This window comes from Chrysemys picta, chromosome 16 (assembly GCF_011386835.1).
Source record: "Chrysemys picta bellii isolate R12L10 chromosome 16, ASM1138683v2, whole genome shotgun sequence".
Classification (NCBI taxonomy): domain Eukaryota; kingdom Metazoa; phylum Chordata; order Testudines; family Emydidae; genus Chrysemys; species Chrysemys picta.
The window spans coordinates 6205036-6229270 of record NC_088806.1 but is presented as its reverse complement, the minus strand read 5'-3'; the positions used below and the strand labels follow the sequence as shown (position 1 = coordinate 6229270).

Genomic DNA, 24235 nt, shown 5'->3' with positions numbered 1-24235 from the left:
CGCAGCTGTCTTGTCCCAATTGATAAGTGCCTGTCTGATCCAATCATCAATCTGCCCTCCTCTGACATTTCCATAGGAGTGTGGTACAGCCTCCTGGTGCCCTTGCATCTGTCTCCGGTCCCTCCTTCATACATCTGGTTCAGTGATGGCCTTCACACTTATCTCTTAAAACATACATTCCTCATTCACACACAAAACAGAATTAATTTACACGCATTTTGAACAGGAACATCAAATTGCAAAGCAAAAGAAAACAATCATGGCATTCTTTACGTATTTTAAAATGCTAAACCTACAACAAATTGGTGACCTTCAAAGGTGTGTTACTGCCTTGAAATCAGTCCAGACACAGATTTTGGCTAACATATCTCTATCCATTGGCCCATTAGGCCATTCCTTTCTGTTATTCAAAAAAGATGGCTGGCAGGATATCATCAAATTATACACCAATACATTTAATACATGCTACATTCTTATTCTTTATCCTTCATTCTAAATTATACAAAATACAAACATAAAGTCCTACTACTACATTTAGGGAAAGAGTTTGGGGGAGTTCAGTTCCTGAGTTGCTATTTGACCTCTCTCCAGCACTTGTTTTGGTTTGGCTTTTCCCTTTCCATCCCTATTTGAGGTTTCTGTCTCTATCACAGCAGGTGATGCAATAGTATGTGAAAAAGAGGAGCAGAATTCGCAGCACGAAAATGTTGAGCAAGTGGATAAACACAGGGAATTATCGCAAAGACCGAAAAGGAATGTGTCCACGAGTCATGAACAGGGACAATCCTGTGAGATTCAGCACAGACCAGAAAAGCAGCAGGGAAACCAACCACGGGAAAAAGTGGGTAAATTTATTTCCTATCGAAGGATATCAAGGAAACCACAACACAACAGGAAATCTTCAGGGGAAAGAGGAAAAAATACATGCAGTGAATGTGGGAAAAACTTATGTTACTACTTAGCCCTTATAAAGCATCAGAGAATTCACACAGATGAGAAACCCTGTGAATGAAGTGAGTGTGGGAAAACCTTTAGTCAATGCTCAATCCTTGTTAGGCATCAGAGAATCCACACAGGGGAGAGGCCCTATGAATGCAGTGAGTGTGGGAAAAACTTCATGCAAAGATCAAGACTTCTTAGTCATCAGAGAATCCACATAGGGAAGAGGCCCTATGAATGCAGTGAGTGTGGGAATACCTTCTTGGCACTCAGCCCATGTTAGCCATCAGAGAATCTGCAAGGGAGATCAAGACCATACAAAACTCTAGGGGTATCAAGACTTTTTTTTTCTTTAATACTTCGGCTGATTCCCACATAGAAACTTTTAAAGCTGTTTGAACTGTTTGTAGCACCCTTATCCCTCAGCTTGTCCAGATGAGTGGCCCATTTTTGCTTTTTGCAGTTCACCCTGTTTTGATGTGGACACATTTGTCCGTTTTATCAACACCATTGTCCCATGAGTAATTCGAGTGTGTCCTTCCTATCAGGAGCCAGGGGGCATCACATTTATACCATTCCTCCTATTACAAAGTTATTGTTAGAGTAATCAATGATACAGATTGTATCATTGCCAGTTGTTCTCATGTTGCTCTAGGTTGTGTGGAAGAGCAATTATATTGGGACCTTTTCAAATTATATTATTTAAATGAAGAGGAGTAGGGGCAGGAAAAAGTGTCATTTCAGCCTCTGTGACACTGGAAAGAGATGGGGTGACTCAGAGATTCCTTCCTTCCCCATAACTGCAGAACTGTTACCTTTTGTCTGAGCTATTGTGGAAGTAGAGAAAGAATCCTGTCGGGTCCGTGGGGAGGATGCATGTGAGATTGGGTAATTCACAGAGACATTTGGGAAATTAGACCACCTGGTGAGCCTAATCAATTTTTAGTCAGTGCTCCTGGGATAACACCCAACATTTGGATGGGGTTAGGGAATCAATGGACATTTTGGCAGTTAGAACCTCCACAGCTTCAGTGTGTACGTAAACTGAAGCCAGGGGAAGTTGTCACTGTTCATGACAATGTTTGCTGGGAGGGTAGGGGACAAGGAATTACCCTGACAGGACACCTACTTTTCCAATCTAATGATAGCTGTGTTTATGTTGAAGCCACCATGTTGCGAGATATACATTTTAATCTCACTACTGCTGCAGGCAGTCAAATTATTTACTGGCCTGTGCATAGAATTTTACAAGTAGCCCTTAGGTTTCGGAGGCCCTTTAATTGGACTAGTTTAGTACCTGATCAGTTTCAAATTTTGCTTTCACTGCTACCAGAGGTTCAAAGAATCTCTGAATTACAAGGGCAAATTCATATGCTTTAAAATATATATCAAGTTGAAAAGTATGCCTTTCATACAGCTTAAAGAGTGTCTATTTTATGTACTAAGTATGATGTATTGTGCTTTGTGACTGAAACTGTACAACAACCCCATCATATTACTGTGGGAATGTTACTGCTTTTATTGTTATTTGGTTTAGGATTATGTTGTTGTTGTTGTAAAGGACTTGATAATAGTAATACCTTTCATGTCCATGCTAATCATGCATTGTCATTTCATCCAATCAAAACCCCTAAGGTTGAGGCATTTGATGTAGAATCTGAAATCCAAGACTTGATGCAAATGGAGATTTAAGGATGTTAGTTGTGCTAGAAGCACAAAAGTGGGGGGAAGTAGAGAAAGAACTGACAAGGGGATTTCAATGGGGATTTCAATGCAAACAGTCCCTTCTGTGAGCAAGAGTCAGGCTAGCTGTAACCCTAATAACACAAGATTTGTAGACTGTGTGAGGTGAGTGGGAAAGAACTGTGTGAGAAGTTCTTGCAACCTTGTGTTAGATAAGTATGGCATGTAGACTATAGTCTAATAAGAGGTAAGAAAAATAAGATATCAGGATGACCTATGTATAAACAAAATGCAGCTGTTGCTCATTATTGTATGTAACAAAAAGTATAAATGCTTGCTGTAATTGTTTACCTGTAAAGAGACCTGTTTAGCTCTCTCCCTCCACACAATTGCTAGAGATAATAAAGTATCTGACTTGCTGCACCCGACCTGAGAGTGAGAACTCTGTTTTTCTCCGACACTATGAAGAGTTTTATCTTCATCACATTCTATCCCTCCACTTCTCAAAATGTCATGTGATGAAGCGTTCTCAGTTGTCTCTGCTTCAAGATGATACTTTGACTCCTTTAATCCTATGCTAGAGTCCCTATGACGGAGATGAAAGTGTCAAAGACCTGGAAGGGGAATTCAAATGGATCCCAAACACAGTGTGATCATTTGGAGTTTAAATCCCAGGTTCCATCTGTTGGTAAAGCCACTTCTGACAAGGTGGTTTTTTTGTCCCCCATTATGAGGATGCTAGGACACTAAACATTTTGTAAATAACATAACTGACTATTGAGACAGTACTGAGTGAAGCAGGTTTGAATGGATCAGAGGAGAATGTGATGGGAGAATCTCTTGTCCTGATTCTGAATAATCAGATGTAACCTGCTCTGGAGTTTCACTTGACACTTCCATTGTCATGTATTCTATCTCTCTCTGATGTGGGTTTCTCTCTTTCCTGAAGGCTTCTTGGTCACCCAACAGGATATTAGTACAGTTTGATAGGATGTAGCTCAGATTTATTGAAGACTTCAAGAGAAATGACCATTTGCTAAAGTCATCATTTCTCACTTCAGCTTTGATTTTCCCCCACCCCTCCATGATGACATGGAGAAAGTTCAAGTGCAGTTCTGTCAACAGGAGAGAACTCTCCAATTTACTGGACATGCTAACAAAGAAACAATGGTGAATTAAAATCTCGGAAATGGTGAACAACAGCAGAAGCCCAACTAACTGAAGGAAGTGCATATGATCACAGTGTAGTTCAATTACTGAAGTCAATATTGTCTCAGATGATCTGGGGAGAGAATTCCATGGTAAGTGGTTTTGAACTAGGCAAATTGTCCATGTATTTGGTTCCAAAGCATTTGTAACCCAGGCCCCACAGAAGATCTTTCCTAGCTAATCCTATGGTATGGGAGATGCTGCCCTTCATGGCACAGATGTTGAGGAAATATAAGTTGGGGGGTTGTTGAATTTATCCTTTGTAGTTGCTAAAAATGTCTATAAAATTAAATCAGTGTTGGAAATTTAATAGCTGCAGAAAAGTATCTCTTTTTGAATAGAAACTACCAGAATTGGAGTTAACAGAGGTTCTGATCCTGGCCTGTACCCAGTCCCATGATTGGAACTGTGCCACCAAATTAAAGAAAAGCTGGACATGTTTTGGGAAGCCATTCCTCACTAACACTGCTGAGATTTGGAATGGTTTTGTAAAGGATTCTACTTCAGAGAACTGTAAATTTCCCTAACCAAGGCCAAAATTTTGAAAAGAACTGGGCTTTAAAGAGTACACACTCAATTCTTGCTTTCCATCCCAGTAAAGGAAGCGAAGGTGACCAATGACCCAAGGAAAATTGTTTGTACAACTCCACTTCCTAGTTCAGTGTCACTGATTACAGTTCCAAGGGATGCCAGGTTAGATTGAGAACAATCATCCTTCACTGTTTGGATCCAAAGAGAGAGTGCTTCATAGGACATTCCTTTCCCATGGATCCCAAACTGGCTGCCTGATTGGATAACAAGGACTTCCAGGCTGTAGAAATGATGGTAACCAATGAGGCAAGGAATGTCAGGCTCCAATTTCAGACTTCAGGATACACACATGTTCTATGGTTTTGTGTCTGATGCTATGGCTACACAATAAAGCTGATGGCGCAGTTGCACCAATGTAGCTGTGCTGCTGTAGCACTGCTATTACAGATGCTTTAAGCCAATGGGAGTGATCTCTCCTGTTGACTTTATTAGTATCCTCCACAAGCGATGTTGGCTATGTTGGAAGGAGAAACTCTCCTGTTGATGTAGTGCTATCTACACAGGGGGTTAGGGCTGTGTAACTATGTTGCTCAGCTGTGGATTTTTCACACTCCTGGGCAATATAGTTGTACCAATCAATGTCTTTAGTGTAGACCAGACAGTTTTCTCTTGTGTTTTATGCATTTACATCACTTCTCCTCTACTTCCAACTTTGAAAGATTGAAAAGTGTGAAAAGAGAGGCATTTTTCCTCATGATGCAAACATTTCCACATTAGTGACCCCTTCCACCAAGACACATGGCAGAAGAACCAGAGATATATGAACTCACAGAAGTGGTTGGGACCCACATTGGGACAAACCACAACTTGAGCCAAAGTTCAGTTTTTGTCAATAGGGATAAAAAAACTAACATATATGACAAGAATTTGTAATCTTTGAATATGTTATTGTTACCAATGAAAATGAAATTATACTTGAAGTTACTGGTTAAAGAGTTAGAGACTAATTGTGTGATAATCTGAATTATTTTGGAAAACTAAAAGTTGACTTGTTTATTGTTTTGTTAGTCATACAGGAAATGATGGCTAATCTTGAAAAGTTAATTTGATTTAATTTGCCGCCTGTAGTGTAAGGAATGTCATAACTATAAAGGGAAGGGTAACAACCCTCCTGTGTACAATACTCTAAAATCCCTTCTGGCCAGAGACACCAAAATCCTTTTACCTGTAAAGGGTTAAGAAGCTCAGGTAACCTGGCTGACACCTGACCCAAAGGACTAATAAGGGAACGAGATACTGTCAAATCTTGGGGATGGGGAAGGCTTTTGTTTGTTCTCTTTGTTTTGGGGGTTGTTCACTCTTGGGACTACGAAGGACCAGACATCAATCCATGCTCTCATATTTCAAACTTGTAAGTAACAGCCAGGCAAGGCGTGTTAGTTTTATCTTTGTTTTCTCAACTTATAAATGTTCCTTTTGCTAGAGGGTTTACCTCTGTTTGCTGTAACTTTGAACCTAAGACTAGAGGTGGTTCCTCTGTGCTCTTTGAATCTGATTAGCTTGTAAAGTTATTCTCCATCCTGATTTTACAGAGATTATTTTTACCTTTCTTTCTTTAATTAAAAGCCTTATTTTTAAGAACCTGATTGATTTTTTCTTGTTTTAAGATCCAAGGGGGTTGGATCTGGACTCACCAGGAATTGGTGCGGGAAAGGAGGGGGAATGGTTAATTTCTCCTTGTTTTAAGATCCAAGGGTTTGGATCGGTGTTCACCAGAAAATTGGTGGAGAAGTCTTTCAAGGCTACCCAGGGAAGGGTTATAGTACTTGGGAGGGAGATATTCTGGGGGGGAGGTAGACAGAGTTTCCCAAATGACTCATAAATAATTTGGGTGGTGGCAGCAAAACCAGATCTAAGCTGGTAGTTAAGCTTAGAGGTTCTCATGCAGGTCCCCACATCTGTACCCTGGAGTTCAGAGTGGGGAAGGATCTTTGACAGGAGTTCTGGTAGAAAACCTCACTCCAAAAGTTGGGATGGGAGAATGTGTGTGAAAAGAGTATGTAGGAGAATATTGACTCAGGATAGATTTTAATTTTTTTGTGTTTCAAATAGAATTTTGTTTGCTTAGCTTCAAAGTCAATTTCTATTAAAAGGAAAACTACTCAAGGAGACAAGTTGTATAACTTTTTACCCACTTACACTGTAAGGGTCACTGACTTCCCCACTTCTCTAATTTGCACAGGAGAGGCATGACATCTGTCATAGGATGTGTCCAGCAAGTAGGAAATCTGCCATCTTCAACCATCAATATCAAGTAAAAGGCTGAAGTCCGTTGCCTTTCATGACAAAAAGCCATCTAAAAACTGGCCTATGCTGAAAAGCTATGTTGATATAGCTACATCTCTCAGGGCTGTGAAAAATCCACTCCACTGAGAGAAGTAGTCTTGAACCCCAGTGTAGATAGTGTTTGGTTGTCAGAAGAATACTTCCAGTGTTTGAAGGGTAGGCATAGCCTTAGACAGATTGATCCCCTATGGGAAGCAAGTCATGACATCAATTCCGATCTTGACCCATCTCTCTGTATGTGAGAAATCTACTAGTATACAGGGCTGAGCCAGCTATCAGATCACCTGGTTCCTCAACAGTAACTACAGCTCTCCGTACCCATTAATCCAGAGACTGAGAGAAATGGAGAGTTCCAACTGTTATCATTTTAGTAGTTTATTGTTCCTTTCTCTGGTTTTTTTTTTTTTTTTGTGCTGGCCTTTCTATTACATCAGGGTGTGACTGTATAGCTCAGTGCATGTGTGACAAAAGCTCATTGGTGCCAGATGGCAAAGGGGTCACTGTTATTCACAAGCAACTCCTGTCTCAGACTGATAAACTCACCACCCCAATACCCTGATTTTGTGTTATTTATCCAGGAAGCATAGCAGTGAGATCTGTACTGAAAACTTGTAAATTATTGTTACTTCTAATCACTGTGAGAGGCGTTTACGAGTCATACTGAAGGAATAATGTAAGTACATGGAAAATTATGCCCATATGGTATTATCATGAAAGTGAGTCACCCCAATCACAGGTCTTGGTGGGGACGGCCCCTTTCAATCGGAGGGAATTGTCACCCATCCCGTACTAGCCAGTTATGTGATGTATTGCTCCATTGTCAACCATTGCACCAACCCAGAAAAGCCAATGGAAAACTATCAAAGACAAACTATAGACATCTAAACCCTGTGAAAGTGAACAGAACAATATGACAATGAGGAGATCGTTTTTCTGTGAATAAAGACAAAAGACTGATACCATTTATGACAAGGTGGAGAAAAACATTTTGGGTCCATTTACCAAGGAGATCCCCAACAACCAGTGTTGCTTCATGAAAGGCAGGGCCATGGCTCCTAGGGACTAGAAATGACTGCAATAGACTGAAGTATGAGGTTAGAATCAGCTTAGATAGGAAAAGTAACTATTAAAAAGTGTAGGTTGCATTTTGTGATTTTATTTTATTGGTAACGGTTAGTTTCCATCAGTCACATTTGTTTCTGTTTAATTCTCTCTTCCTTGTTAAATAAATTTCCGTTTGTTCAATATCTGTACTCCAGTGCTATGTGTGATACTGTAGCAAAGGTCAACAGTAAAACTGGTAACCTGGGATATACCATTGCTTTGGGAAGAGAGGATCTGGGATTACTCGAGTATCTGGGGATCAGGGCTGTACCCCAGAGGGGGACACAGTGAAGGAACTCAGGGGTTAGGGTGCCTCTGTTGGCAACTGGCAGGGCTGTTGTGGCTCAGAGGAGGGTGCTTGAGTGCCTGACAGTCTAGTGAGTTTGGTCGCTAACATCCAGATGCCAAATGCAAAAGTCCCTCTTACTAGTGGCAGGTGGCAACAGTCTCAGCACCCTGACAAGAGTCACAATGTGCATCTATGTTGATCCACCTGTCAAATCCACACAGGGAAAGCACCCTATAGCATAGTTCCCTGAAAAAAATTGCCCTAAAACTCTTCCCTATGAAATAATGGAACATGTGCTCTTTGACCTGTGAAAGCACGTAAAGAATCCAAGGGCTGGATGGTAGGGATTGGGTCCAGCGTGACCTAGACAAATTGGAGGATTGGGCCAAAAGAATTTGGATGAGGTTCAACAAGTAAAAGTGCAGAGTCTTGCATTTAGGATGGAAGAATCCCATGCACCGCTACAGGTTTTGGATCCACTGGCTAAGCAGCAGTTCTGCAGAAAAGTACAGTGGATGAGAAGGTGGATATGAGTTCACAGTGTGCCCTTGTTGCCAAGAAGGCTAATGGCATATGGGGCTGCATTAGTTGGAGCATTGCCAGCAGATTGAGGGAAGTGATTATTCCCCTCCATTCAACACTGGTGAGGCCACATCTGGAGTACTGCATCCAGTTTTGAGCCCCCCACCACAGAAAGGATTTGGACAAATTAGACGGAGTCCAGCACAGGGCAATAAAAATAATCAGGGATCTGGGGCACCTGACTTATGTGGAGAGGCTGAGGGAACTGGACTTAATCTGCAGAAGAGAAGAGTGGGCGGAGGGGGGTTGTTTGATAACAGCCTTCAATTACCTGAAAGGGGGTTCCAAAGAGGATGGAGCTAAGCTGTTCTCCATGACAGAACAAGAAGCAATGGTCTTAAGTTGTAGTGAGGGAGGTCTAGATTGGATATTAGGAAAAACTATTTCACTAGGAGGATGGAGAAGCACTGGAATGGGTTACCTAGGTTAGTGGTGGAATCTCCATCCTTAGCTGTTTTTAAGACCCATTTTGACAAAGTCCTGGCTGAGATTATTTAGTTGGGGTGGTCCTGCTTTGACCTCCTGAGTTCTCTTCTGACCCTAATCTTCTATGATTCTAAGTAGCTGTAAGTGGTCCCCAAATGTTTCTTTGTGTTTACATCTGTACAGATGCTGGGAATGTTGATGTAGTTGGGGATTGGTCCTGCTTTGAACAGGCGACAGGGGATGGGTCACTTGATGATTACCTGTTCTGTTCATTCCCTGTGAAGCACCTGTCATTGACCAGTGTTGGAAGACAGGACACTGGGTTAGATGAACAATTCATCTGACCCAGTATGGCTTCTCCTATGTTTTATGTACAGGAATGAGGCACTTAAAAGCCAAAATGGGGGGAGGGGCTTGAATTTAAATCAGTTTTAGAGAGAAATGTGTTCATACACAGTGAGACTTGTATGGAAAAAATAACTAGTGGTCCCCAGCTCCTTCCCCAAAGCCTTAGGTGGGGATTAGCTGCCAACAGCTACTCCTGCTCTGAGGGGTGTGGTATAAGCTATGTGCCTGTCCATGCAGCCCACTACTGGGGCAGATGGTAAGTTACTGTGCAGGGATGCTGCACTGTCTGGGGTCTGAAATATGAACAGGGATCTAAAGACTCTACACTGGGCTCCAGTGCGGTTGAGGATGCTGAGACAGTGGAAACTCAGCATCACAGTAATCAAGATTCAAAGCTGCTTGGGGGTGGAGAGGAGGGGGATGACTCTGCTGGATTTTTAGGTCATCCCTTTAACTATTCGCCCATGACAACCTGGCTGTCCCCAACTTTGTCATTGCACTCTGGTTCTCTGTGGGAAGGGACTTTTAGGAACTGGTATTTCTAGCTGCATTAAAGAGTCATAAAAGAGAAGGAAGAGTCAATGTCTTAGAAAAGTCTGTGTGTGTTAGATGGGTGGGAGGGTGTCCAATAATCAGTTTGCTCCAATCTTTTTTCTCTTGGATTTCCTTTAGAAAAAGTTGAAACAGGGAGCAAACCATCTGTTCTCTCTGAGGTTTGAAGTCAGGACATTCAGATTATGAAACTAACACACTACCAACTGCGCTAAGAAGGCTTTGAAAAGCTTTTGGCTAAGTGCATGTAGAACCCTCCTACAGAAATGACTGGGGCAGGAAAGGAGTCAGGGGTGTGCTTGAAGAGGCAGGGAGGTCTGGTGCCCAGACACTTTTCCTGGCAGCTTTCTCAACACCAAACAAACTATCGCCCCCTGCCATTGAACAATCCACCTGGGACCAAGAGCAGCACTGGGGGCTTTCTCTTTGTCACTTCTTCTGGGGTGAGCAGGCATCCTGGAGGCCTTTCTAGAAGAGAATTGGGAACTGAGTTAGAAAAAACAATTTGAAAAGTGCAAGCTCAGGTTTAGACTAATTTATTTATAATATTAAATAATCCTTCAGTTTTACTGTCACAATCAATTCAATTGCTTCAGCCTGATAGTTTCCCAAAGGGAAAACTTCACTTCTCTCCAAAGGGAGTTGAGAGAAAGCTATTTTCAGAGTCCAAGAGAGACAAGGCAGGTGAGGGTAAGAGTTCCCCAGGTTAACTGGGCAGGAATGATGGCCCTAGCCTCTGTTTGCCAGAAGCTGGGATTGCATGACAGGGAATGGATCACTTTATGATAACCTGTCTCCTCATTCGCTTTGGGGCATCTGCCTTTGGCCACTGTCAGAGGACAGGATACTGGGCTTGATAGACCTTTGGTCTGACCCAATATGGCCATTATGTTCTGTGAATAAATATTTCCTTTTGTTCATTTCAAACCTGCAGCCTATTCATTTCATTTGGAGATCCCTCCTCCTTCTTGTGTTATGAGAAGGAGTAAATAACACTCCCTTGGTCCTTTAAAAGATATTATGTGGCCCCCCTCCCCCTTCTCTCTCATGTCCTGGGACCAACACAGACAGAACAACACTGCAAACAACAAGGTTCAAAGTCAATGCACACGGGAGAAGTATCTTGTGTTTCATTCCTTATGTCCTGGTCCCATTGTTTGGCCATTTCCTTTTCCTCCTTTCTGTTAAAAGCTTTGGTGTTTTGCACAGAAAAAAATATTTCCTCAGGAGAGACACAGGAGTGGAGGCTGCATTCCTGTACCAAACAGTCTCTGGAAGGGGGCAGGCAAAGGCCTTTAGGACAAGGCATCCATCACTGTCAAAAATCATCTCCCTCCTGCAGGTCACTGGCAGCCTGAATTGTTCCTTATCCTCCTGGAGTCTGGGGGCTGGCATCAGCACTGTCCAGCCCCTCTGTATGTAGTAGGAACAAACACAGATCTTGTCTGTAAAACAAGCTGCCTCCTTCCTTCTCAGGGAAGATTTTTCTATGATTGAAGTTGAGCTTCAGTTCCTCTCTCCTGGGGGCAGGTTGGGTGTGGGGCCAGCTCCCAATGAGATCTGTTTTCACCTTTGCCCACTTTCAGTCACTCTGGGATCCTAACTCTGTTCCCAGCTGTCAGGAAGCCTCCAGCCCATCCACCCTGCTTAGTAGCTCCATGCTCATGTGTCACCACCTTTGATAGCACCCATAACATGCAGGAAAGACATCCCCACCAGATGCATTGGTGGTATAGTGGTGAGCATCACTGCTTTCCCAGCAGCTGACCTGGGTTCAATTCCTAGCTACTGCAATAGTGATTTTCCTCATTTGTTGTTTTCTTGTCTGGAAGTGGTTTCATTCACATTGTGTTATAATCACATTATCCATAGAATGAGACAATAAATGTCTCAAAGCCCAGCAGGTCATACAGGATGGAGACAGACAAGGGGTAGGAATGTGACATCTGTAAAAGACAGAACACTTGGAAACCTGCATCTCCCATCCCCTTCCCTTCCGTGTTATGATTCCAGCTGTGTGTGATGTTTGCATGATTGATGGAGAAATAAAGTTTTGGGTCAGTTTTTGCTCCTGCAGATTCCTTTGCTGTTACAATTATCATGACATGAACAAAAGGGAAGCAAAATAAAAATAAACTCAAAATTGCAATGCAGTTTGGGAAAGAGAAGATCACAGTTAAGTCAAACACTTCAAAATAAAAAAAATAATACTAAAGAGGGATGGGGGTGGGGAATAAATCAGGTATGTGGAGATCCCTTTGATATTTGAACTCACATTACGAGAATCGAAGTTCAGACTTGACACAGTGCAAAATCTGCTACTGCCCATCTCTTTGAACACCTGTGATGAGCAAGATTGAGTTGGAGCTGTTTTGCTTCAACCATCAGATCAGGATTAAACAAAGACTGTGAATGGCTATCCAACTACAGAAGCAGTTTCTCCTCCCTTGGTGTTCACACCTCAACTGCTAGCAGAGCACCTCACCCTCCCTGACTGAACTAACCTCGTTATCTCCATACTGATTTATACCTGCCTCTGGAGATTTCCCTTACTTGCATCTGAAGAAGTGAGGTTCTTACCCATGAAAGCTTATGCTCCCAATACTTCTGTTAATCTTAAAGGTGCCACAGGACCCTCTGTTGCTTTTTACAGATTCAGACTAAGGGTATGTCTACACTACGGGATTAATCCGAATTTATATAATTCGAATTTGGAAAACAGGTTGTATAAATTCTATTGTATGCAACCACAGGTCTCACCACCCCTGGGAATCTGGGCGGGGAACGCACCTGGGCAGGGCCTGGACAGTGATGGAGCTGCTGCCCTCATGCCGCCTCAGGTGCTCTTCTTTGGCTCCTGCTCTCTCCTTAGCTCAGCCTCACTCTGGCCCAGGTAGTTCCAGCTCACATGGAGGATGGGACCCCCTGGCCTGGTGACTCCCTCATCAGACTGCCTGCCCTGTCTATCAGGGTGAGCCAGAGCTTTGGCCTCTCCCCCTTGCCCCTGGGGACTGTCAGTCTCAGGGTCCTGATTTCTCATCGACCCTTCCCCTTTCTTTTGGTACTGGGAACTAGCCCACCAAAAAACCCACTAAGTTTTAGTAAGGGGTCAACAATCCCCTTACACAAGCCAGCCCCATGAGGGTCGCAGATGTCCAGAGAAAACAGCACAAGCTGGTTCCATGGTGTAACAGTCAGCACTCAGGACTCTGAATCCTGCAATCCGAATTCAAATATCAGTGGGACCTTGTCTTTGCTTGCAGCAAATCCCTGGCGCTCAAAGTGCTCACTTCCCTGGCGCATGTTGTGAAAGAGCCAGTCTTTTCCCTCCTGCTGGGTGACTTATGCCCACTGGAGCCAGGTCTTCGGTCAGGATGGCGTGACAGGATGGCCGCAGTGGGTTGGGCCTCTAGAACTTGCCCCCTGGCTATCGATGCCGGCAGTCCTGCAGTTTCACCTGATGGTTGGGATTCTCACTGCTTCACCTGATGCCCACACGTTTGGCCCTTGTGCTTGCTGCCACACTTTTTCTCTTGCCCACATGGACAGGAGTGCCAGGGCCAGGCTTCATAGTCAGGGATAGGCAGGAGGGCGAAGAGTCCCAGGCTGGAGCCCAGCACACCTTTCCTCCTCTGGGGTCGTGCTGACAGCTCCAAGGAAAGGCTTAAAAGTGACAGAGTAACCAAGGGCGAGGAGGACCAGGTCTATGCATGGCCAGCTGACAGCCACAAAGATACCTGGCCAGCCTCCTCCCTGGCATGCCAAACATCCACTGAAGGCAACCTGCAGACCAGCATGCAGGGTGGCTGCTGATGCTCTGCGGCCAACATCAGAATGTTGTAAGAAAGCAGGGCCAGCCCCCCTGGTGAGGCCTCTGACTGTTCCCACTCAAGGTGCTCACTTTTGTAGTGGGGCAGGAGATTTTTCCCCAAGAGGCTTTTCCCCAACTGGTGAAAAGCAGAGAAACACCAAGGCTCCAAAGACGCTATTTAGCAAGCCTCCTCAAGCACACATTTGGAAGAGGGAAACTGCTCTACACTGTAGCCCGGGAAGCCACCCATTTTCTTTGGTAAGTCAGGAATGGCAAAGGCTAGACTGGAAGATCTGGGGCTCATGCCCTAGCCTTTATGACACCCGACCCCTAACTCCTTCCCAGGGCTCTAGCTGAAGCCAGAGGATCAGCCTGAGCAGCCAAGAAGAGAGCAGGACTTTCAGTACAAAGGGAAAACTGCACAAGCATAACCGCAAAGGGACTTGAATCCTCAATCGCCTGATCCGAAGTCAGACGCCTTATCCATTAGGCCATGTGGTCACATGAGAAAAGTCTTTCCAAGCACTTCTTTAGCAAAGGCGGACACTGCATTTCTTGGGTCATCTACTGAGGGGACAGAGATGCTCTGGCACAAGAAGTCTAGTTCCCAGCGAGATGTGAGACTTAATTCTATGGAGCCAGGTGCAGGACTTTGGCAGGGAGGCTTAAGCATGGGGGATTGGGGTGCAGCGGATGGGCCAACTGTCTAGATGAGGAGTTTTAGTCACACTGAGGCACAGGATGGAGAAGGAGGAGGAATCCTGCTTATGGGCAGTGGCTGTGGAGAAAAAGAGGAAGGGTTCCTGGGACTTCCCCCTTGCCCCTTTTACCTGCCTGCTCGCTCTTGTGGTGGAAGGGGGCAGATGCTCTCAGGAAGCCTGTTTTGTTAGTTCCCTCTGGGGCATCTGGCATTGGCCACTGTCAGAGGACAGGATACTGGACTAGATGGACCTTTGGTCTGACCCAGTCTGGCCGTTCTTATGGGATTTGCCAATGTCACCTATGGATCTTCTCTTTGTGTCCCTGAATGCTCTACAGGGCTGCATAAGCTGCAGCAAGTTTCTGGTCTTGGGTTCAATCTTGAGAAACAGGATTGTAGGCGAGGCATGGAGTCAAAGGGTATCATGCCTGACAGCCAGCAGACGTGCAGGTCACGGACAATGAGCCCAGGACAACTGGTAAAAGTGGTGCATGAATGAGCCCAAACTAGAAGGTTTCTTGTTGGCCTCAAAAGGTAGTTGCTCAAAGGGAGCCATCTGGTGTGATGAAAAGAGAGACCCATGTATGGACTCGACTAGCTTGGGGAGTCTTTGCACTGCGGAGGTTGGGAGGTTTAATATGTGGTTGGGAGAATTCCACATCCATAAAAATCTCACCCCTGGATTTGTAATGTCAGGCTCCAGGAAGCAAGTCCCTCTATGTGTGAAGAGAAGGGCTGTGAGGGGGCGAGTCCATGTGGGTGTCAATGTGAGAGGGAGAGGCTGTGAGGGGGAGGGTCTATGAGGTGTCAGAGTGAGTGGCAGGAGTATAAGGGGGAGGGCTATGGAGTGTCTCTGTGAGGGGAGGGGATGCAAGGGGGAGGGTTCATGGGAATGTCAGTGTGAGCGGGAGGGGCTGTGAGGATATAGTCACCTCCAGGCAGCAGGAGCCCCCCTGACTTGGGGGTTTACTTCCTCCTCCCCCCAGGTACTTTTGGGGGCCCTAGAGCCCAGCATGGAGTTGCTACCCCTGCAGGGTCCCTGGGAGTCACAAAGGGGTGATGTGCGGTTACTGCCCCAGCTGTTTTGGGGTGGGGGATTGGAGCCACTGGAGCAGCACTGTGGGGAATTCACTGTCTGTGGAAAAGCATGTCTAGGAATGGGGATTCCCAGCTGCATTACAGTGGCAGGAAGGAGAAGAAAGAGTTAACGCTTTAGGAAAGTCTGGATGTGATGGATGTGAAGGAGGGTGCCCAGCTCTCAATCTGCAGTACAGCCAACCCCAAACATTCAAAAACCCTGAGTCAGGTGCACCAAAAATCACGAAATTGGCTTTCAAATCAGATTATGTAAAAATAATAGATTTGGGGATCTTTTTATTTGCCTTCTGCTTGATGAGTCTTTAGGGCACACTGGGGTCACATTTTGAATTTTTCTCCACAGCCACAAGGGCTAGAAAGGTACTATTTCTTTAAGAGTGAAGGCTGAAATCATCACATCTCCACTTGACTCCAAGAGCTGGAACTTTAAGGAAAACAATAACTCTTATGAGACTCAAGGCAAAATCATGAGAGTTGGCAGCACTGAGTCAGATGGAGTCTTTATTCTCCTGGATTCCCTGGAGCAGGGGTTCTCAGCCTTTTTCTTTCTGTAGCTCCCGCCCAACATGATATAAACCTCCACAGCTCACCTATGCCACAACAACTGTTTTTCTGCATGTCCAGTCGGTTAAAAACCAGGCCTGTCATTAGGGGTGTCGTGGTCAAAGACACTCACGCGTTGATTTTAGTTCACAGACTCAAGCCTGAGGCCAGTTTATTGCAATACATACCAATGCATTGGGGTAGCAATCCGAAGAATGCCACCCCTAGGTCAGCGCGCAGGCTGCCTTTATTCCGTCAAACCGCAAGCACAGTACAAATTATACGTCATTTGCGAAAAATTAATGTTGGGGCCTGCCCCCCTATTCCCAGCACCTTCCTTATTATTTTACGAGAATTGGGTACATATTAGGTAAGGGGTCACTTGGTGTTTTCCGTTAGGGGTGTTACTTGGCATCAATTTAGGGGTATTTCTCGTCAGAGTACATATTATTTTTCCGGAGTTTTATGGTTATGGGCATAGCGGGTTGTCACAGGATGCCCAAAGAAGATATATGATTGGATAATTTTGCAGATAGCTGGAACTACAGGAGAAGTTGGCCTTTGCAAAGCAATTTCTTCATATAAGTGGTTATTATATTTCATCAGCCATGAACTTATTTCATTAGTGCTGCTGCTGGGGTTTTTATTCCTTCCCTCCTTGCCTCTCCCCTCCCTCCTCTGGTCATGACCCTTGACCGAGTTTGGCAGGGAATTATACAGCTTAGTCTTGTTCAGGCCCTGGCCTGTACTGCCTTTTGTAAGGGCAGTCAGTATATCGAGCCTCTGTCAGAGAGCCTGATTTTGGGCCTTCGGTGTTACTTTGGCTGTCATAAAGAAGGCCCCCCAGTTCTTTTTTCCCCACAGGGAGTAGCCAACAGAGTAATTGCGCAGGGCCCCACAACACAGGGCCCCCATGAAGTTAAGTTGCTTTGGCTTCAGTCCCAGGCAGCAGGACTCAGATTTCAGCTTTCTGCCCTGAGCCCAGTGAGTCTAACACCAGCCCTGCTTTCTGGTATATTTTGGCAGACCCCCCGTGAAACCTGCTTGCTGCCCCCCAGGGGTCTCCGGACCCCTGGCTGAGAACCACGGCCCTGGAGCTTTGTCTAGAAGGAGGGAGCAAATCTGCTGCCTTTCCTGATGGCTGAACTCAGGCCCTTACAGTGGGATATTCCTGCACTGCCAGTTACACCAGGAGAGCTCACTGAGGAGCTGCTTGTCGTCAGGGACAGTCGAAGCCTGCAGGGCCCCAGGGGACAATGAAGCAGCTGGGTCAGGCTGGGAACCTTCATTCCCAGAGAACTGCCCTTGCTCCCTTCTCAGCAGCAAAGAAGTCAATTCCCCCCACCGCTGATGAATCAGCCTGGAGCTACGTGCAGAGCTGGGGATTTCTCCTTTCACTCCTGCTGGGGGCATTTCTTGCATAGCATTCGGAACTCAACTGGGGGAACCAGCCTTTCAGAACAGAAAGCTCACATTCAGACTACATCTTTATTTACAGTATCCTGGTGTCACCATCGATAACATGGTTTGTTCAGCCTGGTGGGATCCCAAGGGTAAAAGTAACCAGCTTTTCAAATTCAAGAGCGTGGAGATAAATCACCTCTCAGAGTAAATGCAGGGTAATCAATAGGCAGACGGCGGGCAAAATCACTTTTGAATGGACCCCAAAATCTTTTTATTTACCTATTATTATCATCATTATTGTTATTTTTTATTATTATTTATGCTGGAGTCTGGACCTCGACTAGCCCTTAACCAACAATTTTGGACCTTGACAAAAAATAATGGATTACCCCTAAGAACAGGGTTGTGTTACATTCCTTATGTTCTGGCGCCATCTTGTGGCCATTTCTTTTCCCTCCTTTTCGTGAAAAGCTTTGGTATTTGTGTAGAAACTTTATTTCCTCAGAGAGATCCATGAGCGGGGGCTGCCTGCATGTACCAAACACCCACTAGATTAGAAGGAGACAGACAAACACCCTTGAGATGAGGCAGCTGTCCTTGTAAAAAAAAAATCATCCCCCTTCTTCACTTGAGTGACAGCCTCAATCGTTCCTTATCTGGGCAGAGCCCAGGGATTGGCATCAGCAGCAACAAAACCATGTGTAAGTAGCAGGAACCAACCCCAAATATGCTTTAAAAGGAGCTGTCTCCTTCCTTCTGGGGCAAAATTTGTCATTATGGTTATCAATTTTCATTTCCCTTCTCTGAAGGCATAGAATATCAGGGTTGGAAGAGACCTTGGGAGGTCATTTAGTCCAATCTCTTGCTCAAAGCAGGACCAATCCCCAGATGGATTTTTGCCTCAGACCCCTAAATGGTCTTCTTAAGGATTGAACTCACAACTCTAAGCTTAGCAGGCCAATGCTCAAACCCTTGAGCTATCCCTCCCCTGCAAAGATGGGGCTAGCACTACCTCAGGCTGGGATGTAGAGCCCATGTCCCCATCTGTCAGTCACTCTAGGAACCTGTCTCTGGTCACAGGGGACAGGCAGCCAGCTCCTTACCTCTGTGGGGGTGGGAGGGGGGTGAGTCATTTGACAAGCTTAAGTGGCACATAGGAGAGGTACTTTTGCCAGAATCACTGGTGATATATTGGCACGCATAGCTACCTTCTAAGCAGTTGATCTGGGTTTGATTCCCAGCCAATGCAATGATGTGTTGTTTTCTCTGCTGGGAATTGGTTTAATTTCAGTTACATTGTATCAGTTTATTAATGGAATGAAAGAATTAATGTCCCAAATCCCAGCAGGTCAGTGGTAGAAGAAAGGGGCGGGACTATATGGTGAGCTGTTGGAGTCATCCTTGTATTACAAAGTTTGGTTTATTTTTTTTTTTAATTTCCTTTACTTTCTTCTCCCTTTTAGACTCAGGGCCTTTAAGGGTCAGAAGGGACCAGTGTAATCATCTAGTCCGACCTGCTGCACATTGCAGACCAAAAGACCCCACCCACCCACTCCTGTAATAGACCCCACTGGGAGGGGAGGCAGCTCTGTGCACTGCCCCTGCCCCAGGTAGCGCATGGAGGCCCTCTGCTCCCCTCCCCCATTGGGTGTGCAGAGATGTGCCAGCAGCACTAAGGTGGCTCTCTGCCCACTCTACTTCCGTCCCTCTGTGCTGCTCCCAGAAGTGGCTGGCATGTCCCGGCATCCCCTGGGGTGGGGGGAGTGTCTCCATGTGCTGCCCCTTCCCCAAGTACCAACTCCGCAGCTCCCATTGGCCAGGAACTGCAGCCAAAGGGAGCTCTGGGGGCAATGCCTGCAGGCAGCAGCTCCCAGAGACCCCCTGGCCCCACCCACCTAGGAGCTGCTGCTGAGGGGCTGTGTGTACTGGTCACTTTGGGAGCTGCACTGCCCAGGGTAAGCACCACCCCTCCTACATCCCAACCCCCTGCCCCAGCGCAGAGCCTGCACCCCCCATCCAAATTTCCTCCCTTAGCTTTGCTTGTCTTCCTTTCACCCAGAACCATCCTTCTTCTCCTGGGATGCAAGTAGCCATCCCTGGGAACCCAAGAGGCAGGCACAGGATTCTACCTCCCAGCAGCCAACTGCACCTCCCCAGGCTTTGCAGAACAAATGGTGGCGCTCTAATAACCCTACTTAGCTGCACTGAGGCGCTCAGCTTCTGCCCTGCCTTCCTCAGCATGACTTTCCTCTTTTGCCCCATTCCTGCCTTACTTCCTCTTTTGGCAAGTCACGTGAAGGAGGCCAGTAGGAAGAGCCGGCCTCCATAGGCCAACCTCCAAGGGCAGAGGAGGCCAAGCCACAAGGCTTCAAAAGGTGACTGGCCTAGATCCTCAAACCTGGAGAAAGAGGTGGCAGCCCTTCGATACGTCATCTGGTAGAGCAAAGGACTAGAGCCAGCACTCAGGAAGTCATCCTTATGTCACCCTTCTCACTCCAGCTTGAAGGAGAGCTTCTTTTTTCCCCCTTCATGAGAAAGAGCAAGAGAAGAAAGAAAGGTGAGGTGGGCCAACTCAGTGCACAAGTCCATGCTGTCTTTTCTTCCTTGGGAGCCCGAAAAGAGAGACTCGTGACAGATAAAGGCACTGCTGTGTTTCCAGAAAACAGGCCACCGCTGCACACAAGGGGATCAAAGAGTATACCAAAGCCTGGGGTTGAACCAGTAAACCTCTAAACTTTCAGTCTAATGCTCTCCCAACTGAGCTATTTTAGCACCTGAAGGGCACTTTTTTTGGCTTCCTGCTTCTCTGTCCGGGATGTTTTTGTCAGCCATGGCACACAAAAAGGGCATCATTGCGAGCGCCCATGAAGGCAAGATAAATTTTTGCCTGCCTTGCTCAGCTTGACTTGCTTCCTCACCCCATTCCTGCCTTAGATCCTGGGTTACCTGGTGGCTGAAGGTGGTCCATTGTCTGAAGTGGTGCCAGAGCCTGACACAGTGCCCCTGGGCAGCCTCTGCTCTGCACTTGCCGGTCATGCACATTTGCAAATACTTTAAAACACCTGTCAGTAAGTTCTGGGGACAGTTGCTTACCTTCAGAGGAAGCTCCTTAAAATTGGCCTGTCTCACCCCGTGGTAAATTGACCGCTGTTCAGACTGAGCCGAACAGGGGGCCTCGCTGCTGTGGCCGCCACTGCTGTGAGGGTGGCCACTGTTGCGGATGAAACCATCCTGCAAGCACCTTCAACCTAGCCACCCACTGAAAATCCTGTAGGATGTAAGGTGGGAGTAGAAGAACTTTAGGGGGGGGCTTCCTAATCTCCTCCCCTTTCCGCCACCATCGGCCATCCCATACGCAGTGCTGCATCCAGTGGGGTAAAAAAAAAAATACGGCCATATCCAAAGAGTCAGTTGCATTCTTTGTGGTTGTCCCACCATTCCCCTCGGAACTGACCTGACCTCCAGCTCAGCCACTCACTGAAAATTGAAAAACAAAAAAGTAGAGTCATAAAAGGCTTCAAATCCCACCAGGTCCAACACCTCTTCTACTACGGCAGAAAAGCCATACTTCTACCAATCTATCTAGGTAGGGACATCCTATTGCGCCACAAGAAGTGTAAGGCCATCGTGTTTGGTCTCAGCAGCAGTCGTGAAGCAGGGCAAAATATATAGCTGAGGAAATTCCCCAAGCCAAAAGATAGGTCTTGAGCATCCTAACTTTGTAGGCTAATGACAAGGTCCAATTACGCCACCGGCTGAACCATTCTTCACAGGCCAGCAACTGCTTCTCCCAGTTTGCTTTATCCACCCTGTCCCTGACCGAATGCTAGAAGGCCCAGCTCATCAACCTGCCCACTCTTGCAGCCCTCCTCTTCCGCCCTGACTGATAGGGAGGAGGATTAATCCTCCCTCCCTTAGGCCCGCCCTTCAGCATTCCTGGAGAACAGCAATGCTGCCCTAGTGACTTTGGGCCAGTAGGTCAACCAATAGGGCTGCCTCCTACACCAGGCTGCAGCCCAGCTTCAGGACTGAGAGGAAATGCAGCTCACATCCCTATCTACAGGACTCCAGGCACAGCCAGCCTTCTCGATCAAACATTCACTCTTGCACTCAAGTCACAACAGCTAGCGAGCAAAAGACAGGCTCCCAAGTCATTTGAGAGAGCAAGATGAAGCTTTGGAAATCCCAGTATGATTAGATGGCAGCCAAAGGACCCCCAAGGTCCCACTGAGACTTGAACTTAGATGGCAGAATTCAAAGCCCTGAGTGATGGCCCTTCCCCATAGGGCAGACGGGGAACAGCTTGTGTTCTGTTGACTTCCGGTGTGGAAGAGCCTGGGTGGACAATTTTTCCCTCCCTTGCTCAAGGCATCTCTGGCCTCTCTGGCCAGCCCTGTATTTGCTCAACAAGTTGGCATGCAGCAGTTTGCTGTAGATCCAAAGGCCTTTCTTCCTCCAGACTGTGAGGCAAGTGAGCATGCGAGGAAGTTGCCCCTTTGGTCCCTGGCAGTAAATGGCCCTTCCTAGGAAATCCCAAGTCCTGAAAAGGAAAAAAGTAATGTGAGGGAGAGTACTGAAAAGATGTCGGTTGAGGGAAAACAGAGGAGGAAAGGATCTTCTCTCCAGCTGACCAGGGACTTGAACCCTAGGCCCTCAGATTAAAAGTCTGAGGCTCTACCAACTGAGCTAACCAGGCTCATAGAGGAAAGGGGCAACTTTGGTGCAGAAGAGAAACTAGTCAAGAAAAAGAAGGTAGGAAACAATACAGAAAACTTGCTACTCTCGCTGTCTGATCAGCCCTCGCCCCAGCCTGCTCCTCCATCCACTTCCCTGAGACAGTCTTCTTCTTTCAGTTAAATATCGGATCCAGGAGAAAACATGGTTATATAAAGCAAAACAAAATTGTTGTCAGATGCTACCGGTGTGGTGCTTCTGCTTTCTCCTGTTGATATCACTCGGCTGCATGCGTGTGTTCCCTCTATGTGCTGCCCCAGCTCTGCGCAGATAGCTGACACAGCAAACCCGACGAGAACCCCAATAACCACAGAGTCTAGTAAGTACAAAGGAACCTTGGCCAGGTTTATTGCGATCTCGGACACAATTGCAGTTCCCTGTAAGTTTCGGAGCCTAATTCAGGGCATACTACGAGAAAGTGCCTCTTGGCAAGGACCCGGCTCAGTGGCGGGACTTTCCACTGCCCCCGTGGCCGGACAAAGACACTACCCCAGGGATACATTCTTATACACAGGTACAAACAAGTTACACATCACTCCTGACTTATTGAGGTGCAACCCCTCTACGTAGCAAGGTACAACCCCTCTACATAGTAAGGTGCCACCTTGTACCTGTTGGTTCAATCAAAACAACTCTATCCATCATTTTACCCTTTTGCCCCTGTCATTGGGATGGGTCGGCCTGTTCCCTGTTATCTGTGGAATGTTCCGGTATAGTGTATCTTGGTACCATGTTTATACTGTAACTATGCTAAATGAATATATATTTATGCAACATCAGCCCTTTCCTTGCCAACTTCTGTGAGCAGGGCCTGCCTCTTGCTCACAGCTTAACTTTACTTCATATTAGCAAAGTCTTGACCATTACTTTAGTTTGGTTCAGGCCTCAGGCCTCATACTGGGCCTTCATTAGGCCTTCACTTACTACAAAAATTACAGACGGAAATGCCATTGGAAATACAAAAAAAAAAAAAGAAGGAAAATTCAATCCCCATCACATTATGGTATCTGGGCCAATCCTTCATTGAGAGCACCTGCTAATGTGCCTATGTACTTATAAGAAACCGATACCAATGCCTGAACATGAAACACAACTGCTCCCACTTGCTGCAGTAAGACCCTTTCCCTGCCCTCAATCAGAGACCAGAAGGACGGAATCAAGACCCATCCAGGTCCCAGAGACCAGCCCACACCCGCCTCCATTCTGCTGCTGACTCATGGTGTTTTTCCACCATGGCCAGCAGTTTAAGGGCCACAGAAACTCGGTTAGCCACTACTATGGGGAACTGCCTTCGTCGCTGAAAATGCTCCTCATGGCAGCTCTGCCAAAGGGGATACAATGCTATGGCATTGATTAGGCGCAGTGTATCCCGTGAGCCAGAGTCGGTTGCATTCTTTGTGGTTGCCCTTCCATTCCCCTAGGGCCTGACCTGCCCTCCAGCTCAGCCACCTGCAGAAAATTGAAAAACACAAGAGTAGAGCGTAAAAGGCTTCAAAGCCCACTGTGCCCATCCCCCACATCTCAGTACTTAAAGGGCACCCATGCCATTTGCAAATACTTTAAGGCTCTTGTCAGTAAGATCTGGGAACAGTTGCTCATCTTCAGAGGAACCTCCCTAAAATAGTCCTGTCTCACCCTGTGGTACTTTGTCCTCCATACGGACCGAGCCGAAGGGGGGTCTCACTGCTGTGGCTGACACCGCTGTAAGGTTGGCCACTGGTTCAGCTGAAATCAGTGAGGGCATTATTGGTGGACTTTGTGCTCGTAGCACTGTTTGTCACTATATTAGTGTGTATAGTCCCCAGTAAAGGTGTGAAAGGAAAGATCTCTGGAAGGAACTGGCTCCCTTCCTCTGGACCTCATGGTGTTTGGTGTTTTTTTGGGGGGGATTTTAATTGTGTCAGCCAGCCTGAGGACCACTGGTCCTGTTTTCCCG

The 24235-nt window shown here is 46.2% G+C and overlaps 1 protein-coding gene and 1 long non-coding RNA gene across 3 annotated transcripts in view; both read left to right on the top strand.

The window, feature by feature from the left end:
- LOC135975977 (uncharacterized) overlaps positions 1–3050 on the top strand; it is a 47467-nt gene extending 44417 nt beyond the window's left edge. For both annotated transcript variants that reach the window (XR_010593205.1, XR_010593204.1), the window contains one exon: positions 654–3050. This is a non-coding gene — a long non-coding RNA (uncharacterized LOC135975977). The remainder of the gene's footprint in view (positions 1–653) is intronic.
- Positions 1–24235, top strand: part of LOC101944793 (zinc finger protein 3-like) — a 439596-nt gene that overhangs the window by 327263 nt on the left and 88098 nt on the right. The gene's annotated exons all lie outside the window — the stretch shown is intronic.